This window comes from Ailuropoda melanoleuca, chromosome 5 (assembly GCF_002007445.2).
Source record: "Ailuropoda melanoleuca isolate Jingjing chromosome 5, ASM200744v2, whole genome shotgun sequence".
NCBI lineage: Eukaryota > Metazoa > Chordata > Mammalia > Carnivora > Ursidae > Ailuropoda > Ailuropoda melanoleuca.
Window position 1 is genome coordinate 100,728,469 of NC_048222.1, and position 12,378 is coordinate 100,740,846.

Sequence of the window (12,378 nt, forward strand, 5' to 3'; positions counted from 1 at the left end):
ACTATGAACTAATAACACACTTGAGGAAGCATAATATGTCTATATTTCCTGTTTTCATAAACATTATGTATTTTAGCTGCTTTATGTTCTGATTGGCTTAGGGTTGACAGATGACCTCTTTCATTTAAACTTTCATATCTGAATACTCTGTAAATTAATTTAAAAAATGTACCGTACATCTGCTTTTGTTTCCATGTGACCCATATGAATCAAAAGTGAATCACTGTTCCATAATCTGAGTTGATTACTTTAGGTGATTTCAAGGACAGAACTGAGTTTAATCAAGTGAAACATTTACCTAGAGGAGTAGTTACAAATCCTTTTAAGGTTTTGAGATTGAGTTTGATAATGGCAATATAGAGAAAAATTAATAGAGGCAGACTCGTTTATAACAGAAATCAGTTTTCTGAAAGGACTAGGTTGAATTTTCTCAGGAACTCAAATCTGTGGATTTTTGACTTTTCTAGAAACAAGACCAGGAAAATTCTATACCAGAAGAATCTTAATACTCAAGCATCATGAGAACTTCTTAATCTAGTTTTACAAAGAAAATACCACGTACCAGCATATCAGTGCTATCTACCAAGTGAAATCATACAAAAGAAAACAGTATTCTACTCACTGCTTTATAAGTCAGTACATAATATAATCTCTTCCAGGTACTAGAAATTATTATCAGAATTATGAAGCAATTTTTGGAAAAACTAAATGGTATGATCAAAACAATGTGCAGCTCATTATTTACAACACTTTGCAACCAGAAAGGATTATTTTTGTTACATATCTTTGGAGCTCTTTTGGGTTTCAGGTGTCTACTCTGCTTTCAGTTTGCTTCTTCTCCACAGGTGAAGGACAGCACTGGGCCTCAGCCATCCTGTCACCCTGTTTGGACAGCGTGGACATCTGGTGCATGAGCTGAGCTATTCAGAATGACTCTCTCAGGAACTGGACTAAGACACACAGAAGCTTAGCAATAGTCGGTGGTGATCCTTGGAGACAGAAAAGTCCATAGACTTAAGAATAGGGAAATCATTTGGGGCTATAAATACAGAGGGATGGTCTGCAGAGAAATACAGGATGATAGGGACAAGGGGCAGACAGAGGAGGTGTTTGGCTCTTTATGGATTCTTTCCATCCCCTGATCTTGAGTTCTGGGAAGTTCAGCCAGTCCCACCCCACAACTATCTGACTCTTGATGGTAAACCCCCCTTTATATGACAGGCGTGAGTGTGTTTCTGTTTCTTGCAAATATTCCTAATTTAGTTTTTGATAACTGAAATGATCATATCTTCCTAAGCTCATCATGTATACACAAAGAATTCAAAGTAAAGGTGATTGGAATATAAAATTGCTATTTAATTTCCCCTAGTAACAGCATTTTTGGGGGGATTATGAGAGTGTTATTAAATAAACAGGTACTTATGCACATTTTATGGTATATGAAGGTACTAAAAAAAATCATAGAAGTTCTCCTGCTATGTGTGGAGCTATGAACGAATCAGGAGCAAATGTGTGGTTCTTCATACTCTCAACTGCCTCTCTCCAGTGCATCCTCATAAATATATTTTCCAGAGCAGCTGGCGGAGCAACTGGGACACTAGGAGATTAGTGAATATTCATGCATTTTAGCTGCTGCCAAGGTGAATCTTCCCAAATCCTGATTATGTTTATTTAAGTGAAACATCTGCCAGTAAAAAGGAGACATGTTTATGGTAATGGCAGTGCTATGGCTTCTGTTTTTCTGAATAATGATAATACTGACACTGGCTTGGACGGCCTTGTCCTTTGGGATTTTCTTTTGTTTTTATTATTATTACTAGGTAATAAACTCTTTAAAGTGAACTTCTTGGGCAATTGAGATCGCTAGCAGCTATAGCAATGAAAGAGTTGTTTGTGGCCTTTCCGGTTGAGAAATGGCTGACAGGGGCAAGGGAAGCACTCAGGAAGCAACTGAGTTTGTGAACATAAACAAAGTGGGATGTTTCTTTCCAGAGTTTAGACACTAACCAGTGATGAGCCAGCTGAGAACTGTGAAAACACGGTCTATTCTCACAGATATGACTGGCCCAAGTGTGAATTGTTCTATTTTTTTTTCAATATTCTGGGAATAGTAATAAATAGGAAGTTGTCTACCGTCTGGGGATAGAATTACAGAAGATATGTAAATAGACTTACATAGTATTTCCTGGGTATAAATGTTTCCATTATCCTACCCATAACTCTATTTGAAAAAAAAAATAAAGGACTATTATAAAAGCATAAAACTTGAGACCCTTCATGCTTTCATTGAAGAAATCCTTTAGGGTGAAGTGAAGAACACTTTCTGTAGGGGTTAATAAGATGAATCAGGCATGGCCCCTGGCCTCATGGAAATCCAATCTAGTAGAAGCAAAGGAAAGGCAGGCACATCTCTACCCACTTGTAGCATGCTCTCACTGTGTGGGAATCACTGGGCCAGCAGTGGGGGTTACAACAGCAAACGTAGCAACATATTCCCTGCTTTTATGGACTGTGTTCGTTTCCTAGGGCTGCCCTAACAAAGGACCACCGACTACTTGACTTAAAACAACACATGTTCATTCTCTCACACTCTGGAGTGCTAGGAATTGGAAGTCAAGGTGTGGGCAAGGCCATGCTGCCTCTGAAGCATCCAGTGGGGAATCCTCTAAGCAGGTTCTGGTGGCCCCCAGTATTCCTTGAGTTGTGGCAGCGTAACTCCAATCTCTTGATTCAGTGGCTGTCTTCCCTCTGTGTCTATTTTCACCTCATCTTTTTTTTTTAAGATATTTATTTATTTATTTATTTATTTATTTATTTATTTAACAGAGAGAGTGAGACAGCACAAGCAGGGGGAGCAATAGAAGGAGAGGGAGAAGCAGGCTCCCTGCCCAACAGGAAGCCCGATGCGGGACTTGATCCCAGAACCCTGGGATCATGACCTGAGCTGAAGGCAGACACTTAACCATCGGAGCCACCCAAGTGCCCTTCACCTCATCTTCTTATAAGTATCCAGTCATGTCAGATTAAGGGCCCACCCTACTCCAGTATGACCTCACCTTAACTAATCATATCAGCAATGACCCCATTTCCAAGTAAGGTTACATTCTGACATACTGAGCATTAAGTCTTCAATGTATCTTTTTTGGAGACAATATTCAACCCATAACATGGAGCCCTTAGGGAATTAAGTTATTATCAAAGTAGAACAATCATACTTCCATAGAGAATGATGAGATATAAAGATAAAGGAAGAATTGGAAGAATGGTTGAGCGATTTGAGCCTGAGATGGACAAAGACAATGAACAAGTTTATTATCCTAGTTCTCTGGTTCATCACTGGTGGCCATCTTTATACCAGCTTTGTTCTGAACTGCAAAAGCTGCTTGCACCTCCCTCACCAAACACTTCTGTAAACTAAACACACTTACTGCAATTTCTCACCTGGAATCGACTGCAACAGGGCCCGGATTCCTGAGACCTACTACCAGACCTACCAAACCAGAGAGTTCGCCCAGGTGAACCCCTGCCAAACTTCTGTCACCAGGATTCCCTAGCTGGCTACTTCAGTAAGGAGAGAAATAAGGTCCAAGTCATAACTATGCTCAGATCTCAGCTTCAAGTACTGAAATCACCTTAGCCCAGATTCATTTCTTTGTCTTCTGTCCCTATGTGAAAGTCTTTTGAAAATCTTCCTACGACAGTGCCCCCATGTTCCTTTCTCAGCCTTTGCCCATCTGTGTGGGTCAGCCAATGCTTGGCCCTGCCTTTTACTACTGAGCCCCAGTCGCAGCATGTTGATGGATGGAAGGAAGGAAGCAGATTGGGCAGGAACAGCAGGAGACGCCATGTTACTGTTATGGAGGGACCTGTGAGTGGTCTCCAGAATACAAGAGCAAGGATGAGCCTGCGGTATGATCTTATACTGAACACAGACTAGACTGAAGGGAGTCTGCTCCATAAAGAATAATCTGGGGTTTGAAAATGTTGCGAGAGTCATATTATCAAAATGAATCGGTCTAGCAGTTACGGTTACTTGTAAAGTTATAGAAACCAGATATGTAGTCAACACTACCAAAGAAAACGATTTGCGGATATATAAGCACAATTTTAGCTTTCCCATTTTTAAAGGGAAATGCCCCAACACGAAAGATAACATTTGCCATTTTTCAGAACAACAAGCTCTTCTATTTTGAAAATGATGATTTTCCAGCAGACACTCTATCTAGACGGCAGACACTCTATCTAGACAGCATTTCCAGGGAAATTAGTATATATAAACACTCACAATGGCCCATTCACCACAAACCCTGTCCCAGAACAGTGGTGTTCTTCCGTGAATAAATACAATGCCAACTGATAGACAAAGCTTGCGGGAATGACAAGTTGTGTGAACAGAGATTTCAATAGCACCAAAGGAGTTCAAGGTCACCATTACATTACTAGATAGAAAGAATAGTCTTGACAAAGCCATCTCTGTGTGGTTTGGTCAAGCAGCTTGTGATTATGCCCTCAGGTGTTTACTCATCAAGCTTCTGACTCTTATTTTGAAAGATTAAAACACAGTGCTTACCCTATTACATTCTTCTAAAAACGTTTAACCTTCTTTGCTTGTGAAAATAGTACAATCTCCCCCACTCCAGAACATCTATTAACTTTATTTTCATAAATAAAGGAAAGTACTTAATGGAATTAGTCCTCTTTGATTCTTATTTGTAAGGGTTTTTTTTTTTCCTACTTTAATTTTGAAACATTGAGTAACTGTACAAAATGGCAGATAGAATCTGGTCCTTTGATTTATGTGGATACCTTCTAGGTTAAAGAATATTTATGGCATGGGGCGCCTGGGTGGCTCAGTCGTTAAGCATCTACCTTCAGCTCAGGGCGTGATCCCAGCGTTCTGGGATCGAGCCCCACATCACGCTCCTCTGCTGGGAGCCTGCTTCTTCCTCTCCCACTCCCCCTGCTTGTCTCTCTCTCACTGACTGTCTCTGTGTCAAATAAATAAATAAAATCTTGAAAAAAAAATACTTATGGCAGGTTTTTTAAATACAATGCATCTTCTGTAACCGCACCTCCTTGTAAGAGCTGTACTGACTCAACCACTTCCATATTCTTTTACTACTAATAAATATATACTGACTACGATCAGAAATTTTTTTCTGAAATTTGACCAAATACTGCAAAGTTTCCCTTAATTTGGGTTTTCAAAAAGTCTTCCTGGAAAAAATACATTTCTAGAACTATGAGAGATAGAATGAAAAAACAAAAAAAGCCAAAACCTTTGAAGAGTAGTTAGGAAGAATTATTCCAGGTATGAAGAAAAGCCTGGAGGTCTGCATGACGCATGAAGGCAACCATAAATAAATCCCTCTAAGATACAGGTAGAGTACTGACAAGAATCTCAGAAGTAAGGACATTCTTAACAGAACCAAAAGTAATAGCTGACATTTACTGAAGGATCACTAACTGCCAGGTCTTGTGCATGAATTATTTGATTTAACTTCCCTCCAATTTTATGAAGTGGGCACTATTATTGTGCTCATTTTATAGCTGTTAAATTGAGGAATAGAGTAATTTATCTCAACGACCATAATTTATAAGCCAAGGCTCTATGGCCACCCAGGGACCGCTGTGCCACAGGGCCCACTGGCAAAAGGAGGTCTGGAGCCACATGGGAAGAGCCGTAACACTGCTCAAAATTTTTGCAGCTTTGGGTGTGTTAGGAAATTTACCAGTTCATACAGATATTAGTAGTTTATTTTCCCGCGGAGAAACTCAGAGGTAATAAAATTAGGCACTATGGTCATTACTTTGGTTTCTCTCTAAACATAAATTGTCCCTGTAAGATGATACAGGACAATTAAGAAAGCTTATAGAGAGGTTCTTTTTCTTGCCGCGTTTTCCCCTTTCTCACCTGCCCCTGATGTGCAGAAAGTAGAGTTAATGGTACTAACTGTACAGCTCAGGGTACTTTGGCCCCATTGGTCTTTGTAAAGCCCCTCTTCTGTTTTTCTTTTCATCCCTACCTCACTCCCATTCTACCACATGTATGTTCAGTGACCGTCCCAGGTTCTGGACATATCCTAATGAGATGTATGGAATTGTGTTCTGGTCGAATCCGTCACTCGGTAGACCCCATTCCTTTTGCTAAGTAAGGCTGGATGGAGCTCCAGAGTGTTTGAACTTAGATCGTGTTCTCCCCAAACTTGCATGAGGATTCCCATTTTTTCCTGTCCTTGCCAAATTTTACTGTTCTTTTACTTTCCACATTTGTCTCCTTTGAAGAGTCCAAAAGAGGGCGCCCGGGTGGCTCGGTCAGTTGAGCATCTGCCTTCAGCTCAAGTCAAGGTCCCAGGAGCGTGGGATCCAGCCCGCCACAGACTCTCTGCTCAGCGGGGAGTCCGCTTCTCCCTCTGTCTGCCATTCGCCCTGCTTGTGCTCTCTCTCCCTGTGCCAAACAAATAAATAAAAATAAAAATAAATTTTAAAAAATGAAGAGTCCAAAAGAATCCTGTCACTATCCTGATTACTAGTGTGAGCATACACTTGTTAGCAATCCCAGCCTCCCCTTCGGAGCTATGTAGTGAACTTATCTTCCTAGGGTGTGCCCTCTTTTTCTCAGCGAGATAGTTCCCAAATCTGGCATCAGAAATATATTCGCCTTTATTTTCTTCTAGTATCTGTTCATTTTAGCTGCCACATTTAGGACTTTAATTCATCTGGAGATTATTTTTGTTTATATGTTTCACTGTTTAATTTTTCTCCGTATAATGAAGTCTCATGAAATTATCCACTACACACTCTTTCATTGTTATTGTTGTTGATGACAATAGAGATTGATTACACCTTTATTATGCATCAAATTTCCAAGCAAACTAGATTCTGGGGTTTGTATTACATTTCATGGTCTTTTGGTTCCCAGGCCAGAAATATGCTATTTTATTTTATGTTATTTTATTTAAATAAATAAATTTTATTTCGTTACAAGGGAATTATGGAATATCTTCATACCCTTTAGGGTGAGTCTCCTTTGCTCTTCTTATTCTTAATCTTTATTGTTCATGCATTCTTGTCTTTCCATATGATTTTTTTTATTAGTTTGGTCAGTCCTTTAAAAAATTCTGCTGCCGTGTTTCCAAAAACTGCCCTGAATTTATAACCTGATTTAAGGAGAATGGCATCTTTACAATGCTAGATTATGCCAAGTATGAACAGTGTTTATGTTCATTTAGGATTTTTTTGTGTCCTTTGATAAAATTTTTAACAATGATTTTGCAATTTACTGATTATAGATTGTAGCATACAACAGAGAGCTGCGCACAGCCTGTGTGAATAGCTCCATGAATTATCACAAAATGATCGCATCCATGTGAACATCACCTAGATAAAAAAAATTGGAAAATTAATCAGCACCCTAGAAGTTTCACTCATTTCCACTCCCAAGAAAATTTCCTTCTCCTCAAAGTAAATGCTATTTTGATGTCTAATATTCTGGCTTAGTCTTGCTAATTTTTAGGTTTTATATAAATGGAATCATATAGAATAGAGTTTTCTGTGTCTTATCACTTACCATGAAGTTGGTAGATCCATCTATGCTGTTCTATAGAAGAGTAGTTAACTGTTTGAATTTGCCTTTTCTCTCTTTTTTTTTAAATAAGTTTTCCACTTTAATTCCAGTAGAGTTGACACACAGTGTTATGTTAGTTTCAGGAGTACAAGATAGTGTTCCAGCAATTCTGTACGTTCCTCATCGTTCATCATGATGCGTGTACTCTTCTTCCCCTTCACCTATTTCGCCCGTCCCGTCCACCTCCCTTCTGATGTGCTTTATTTTAAACAAGTAACCTCAGTTAAAATTATTTTTTTTCAACAAAGGCATGTTCCTCATGTATGTTTCAGAATACATTGTTTTAAAAGATTATATAAAACATTCTACCCAAAAAAAATAGAATACACCTTTTCTCCAAGTACACACAGAAAAATCCCCTGGTTAAATCACATTAAAAGAGACATGAAAATATTACAAATTTAAGAAGCCTGAAATCACAGCAAGTGTATTTTCCAGCCACAGTGCTACAAAACTGAAGATAAACAATAAAACAAGGCTGGAAAATCTACAATGTGAATGTTAAATATTTAATACATAAAAATTTAATATTTATACATAATTTAATACATAATTTATACAATATTTAATACATAAAAATTAAACAACACATCACTGCACAAGCAATGGGCCAGTTAAGAAATCAAATGGCAAATCAAAATATGTTTCAAAGCAAAAGAAAAAGAAAACACAAAATTCCAAAACCTATGGGATGCAGCAAAAGTTCAAGTAAACAACTCGACATTACATCATAAGGAATTAGGAAAAAAAAAAAAACTTAGCTGAAATTTAGTACGGGGGGAATAACAAAGAAAAATCAGAAATAAATAAAAAAGAGATCAGAATAAACAGTAAGATAACATTGAAAGTAATGACCAGTTTTTCCAAAAAAAATAAACAAAATTGGCAATGCATTAACTACATTTACTATTTTAAAAAAAGAGAGAGAGAGAAGATCCAAACACCAAATTGAGAAATGGAAGAGAAAACAATATAAGAGATAACCACAGAAATACGTAGAGAGATAACAGATTATTATAAACAATTATAGACTAACAAATCAGATAACATAGAAAAAAAACCCAGATAATTCCTAAAATCGCATAATTTACCAAGATTGAATCATGAATCTTGACTCCAAGAAATAGGAAATCTTCTTAGACCAAGAAGAACGAAAGTTGAATTAGAAATCAAAACAATTTTGTCTAAATTTATTTATCCACTTGGAAATTTGGGTTATTTCCACTGTGGGCTACTACGAAAAAATCTACTATGTACATAACTTCAGCAGATATGTACTGAGGAGTGAAATTGCTGGGATGTAAGTATTCGTATGTTCAGCTTTAGTTAATATTGCCATGCGATTTTCCAAAGTAATTGTAAAACAATTTACTTTATACCACTGGCAAAGAATTCCATTTGCTCCATCTTTTCGTCAACTCATGGTATGGCCTCTTTTTTTGCTGTATCTTTAGTTCATCATAATGAGAGGAACATAGTGTTGTTTTGTCCCTTTAATTGGGCATGTTAACTTTGATGAGTTGATTAATGTGGTATCTACCCAAATCCATCACTTTATTTTTTTTTAATTTTTAAAAAGATTTTTATTTTATATTTTTTAATTTATTTGACAGAGAGAGAGCACAAGCAGGGGGAATGGCAGGCAGAGGGAGAAGGAGAAGCAGACTCCTCACTGAGCAAGGAGCCTGATGTGGGACTTGATCCCAGGACCCCGGATCATGACCTGAGCTGAAGGCAGAGACTTAACCGACTGAGCCAACCAGGCACCCCAAAATCCATTCCTTTAAATTTAATAGTTTTCCTTTGTAATTAATAAGTAATTTGGGGGAGATCATTTGAAGCTGTATAAATATCCTGTTCCTCATCTCCCTTTCACCTTATATATGTATGTATATATCATTATATACATCTTGATACATATATCATCAGGCTTTGTGTTGTAAAGTAGGCATCTGTCCTTTTAGAACACACCTTAAAAGTTCAGTCATCTGAAATGTGCCTTGACTTGTTTCATGACCCAGTGTATTATCTATCTTGGTGAACACTGTACCTGCACTTGAACTTTATACAACAAATACTTATGTTCCAATAGAGTAGTATTTTTAAAAGATTTCATTTATAATTTTTAAATTTGAATAGAAAGAAGGCCTAAATTCATATTCAAAAGGTAATTTAGACTCTTCGAAAGATATAAAGTGATGGATTTTGGGGCACCTGGGTGGCTTAGTCGGTTAAGCGACTTTGGCTCAGGTCATGATCCCAGGGGATTGAGTCCTGCATCAGGCTCCCTGCTCAGTGGGGATCCTCATTCTCCCTCTCTCTCTGCCTCCCGCTTCCCTGCTTGTGTTCTCTTTCTCTTTCTCTTTGTCAAATAAATAAAAAATAAAAATCTTTAAAAAATTTTTAAAAAATCAAGTGATGGATTTGGGCAAATACCGCATTAATCAACTCAACAAAATGTGCTCCATTCTTTTTAATAAATTAAAATGAAATTCTCCTGAAGTTCTAAGTGAGTAAAACATTTTTCTTTCATCTTCTACCGCATTAAAAACTTATATTAGAACCACCACACAGGGGCTGCTGGGTCCCTTTTTCGATCCTTCACTCACCAGAAATGTCTTCCATGTCAGTGCAGCTCACGAAAGCTCCCACAATCATGGACTCTCTCATCACTTGCCTCTCTGCCTTTTCACCTTATGCTGGCATTCCTCACTTTTTATTTATAAGATTCCTATGGTGCTCTTGTTGAAATTACTTATTCTTGGTACCTGCTTTCACATAGCCTGATTCTTTAGATTTTGGATAGGTCCAGGAATTAGCATTAAAAACAAACAAAAACCAAGGAGATTTGAATGCAGGTGGTTGGGGGACCGCATTTGAGAACACTACCCATATAATGTCTTCACTCATCCTGATGTTTAGACAGATAAAGGTGGGTCTACCCTGCTGTGATCCTTTGTCTTTTGGCACCAAAGGGCATAAGAAGTTGGCTGCTGGAATATAAGTAAGTACATTGACTCATGATAGCATCAACAGCTGTTTTACTGTGATCCCAAATCTTAAAGTTTGACTATCAATTCACAAAGGCATTTTTCTTGATTTGGGCTTAAATACAATAAATACCTAAATTATCTAACAATCAGAAATTCCCCAAAGCATATTGTTCCAAAAGTAATGCATTGTTTAAATGAAAGGAAGGTCTACTAGATCGAGTAGAGAGTATTCTCAATCTAGATACCCTATCATATGGTGCTAATCTTCCTATTGCTGACTACATGGTATAAATAACCAAAAGACAGGACTCTGGGCTTTCCCTATGAACCATCTTCCCTGTGGTGAACAGTTAGTAGAGCCAATGTGAAGGCATCTATTCCTCTCTGCCAGGGATGTTAATATTCCCATGTGTGCCAACTGAAGGGAGTGAAATCACTGCTTTTTAAATTCTTCATAAAGCTTTTAATTCTTCACCCAGTTCTTTCAGTTGCTGTGAAAATTTATGATTCTGTGATAAGTTGCACAAGTCTTTGAAGAGCAGACTTTTCCTTTCCAGCACATCATAGTATTAATAGCTATTTTAATTGGATAGAACTTTCATTTTCATTTTTTCTTTTGAGAAAACCAATCTGTGCTCATCGTGGAAACAATTATCCAACATTCAGCTTAAAAAATCTATTAGAACAATCTCTTGGGAAAGTCAAAAGCCAGGCAGGATTAGCTTTCCAAGAGGGAGGACAGTTGTTTACTCTCAAATGTCATGCAATCCAGCAAATCTGTAAGGTTTATTTTTAGCATAAATTCAGCTATTTCATTTTCCCCTACAACTGAGTGAGAACATTAAAATGATTAACGTGGTCCTAAATCACTGTACAACCTCATGTTAGAAAGACAAGAATTAGACAATGTATGTAAGGAAACCAAGAAAGGCTGTAAAATTCTAATTTTCACCTCATTTTTCTTGTAATATTTTTCCAAATGTGCTTTCTCTAATATCTTATATGATGCAATAGCAAAAAGTAGAAGGGACAGTTTCAGAGAAGAGTAAAATCAAGGCTGCCTTTGGAGACCCTGAAGGCTTTGTTTTCTCCTTAAATTCCTTATTATAAAATAATCATTGTAAATTTAACAATAATGATAATTATAATAGTAGACACCTGCTTAAGTTCCAAGATCATTGAAACATGAAGGTAAAATAACAAAAGAGACTCCCTTTGAAAATATTTCTCCCTTGGTAACTGACTTGCAGGATGCCAGTTAACGTCTGGGGATATGGTTTTCTTATTTTTATTGAATTTATACCATTATAGGCGTATTCATCAGTAAAGAAGCAGAAATAACATTCAAACATATTTTTAAATAGCAAAACACAATCTATTACAGTAAGGAGATATTTGTTCTGTTAATAGATAGCCTGATTTCTAGGTCTAAATAATTAGAATCTTAAATAAATCAATTAGCTTCTATGAACATCATTTTCTTTGTCATCAAAAATGAAAAGAATGAGTCTAAACCAGGTGTTCTTTATTTGGGTTATGATTTGTGGCCTCAGAGGAAGAAAGCACACCTGACAAAATATGAAAACTTTTGAATGCATGTACATTTGCTGGGAAGAGGGTTCACAGCTTTCTGTTTGAATTCTCAAAGTAATCCAAAGCTAGGCACATTCTAGAAAATCCCCATGTCCCAGTTGCTCTGATATCCTAAGCGTTGTATGACTTTGAACTCCATTTGGGCTCTGATGAAGGAAGATTCCC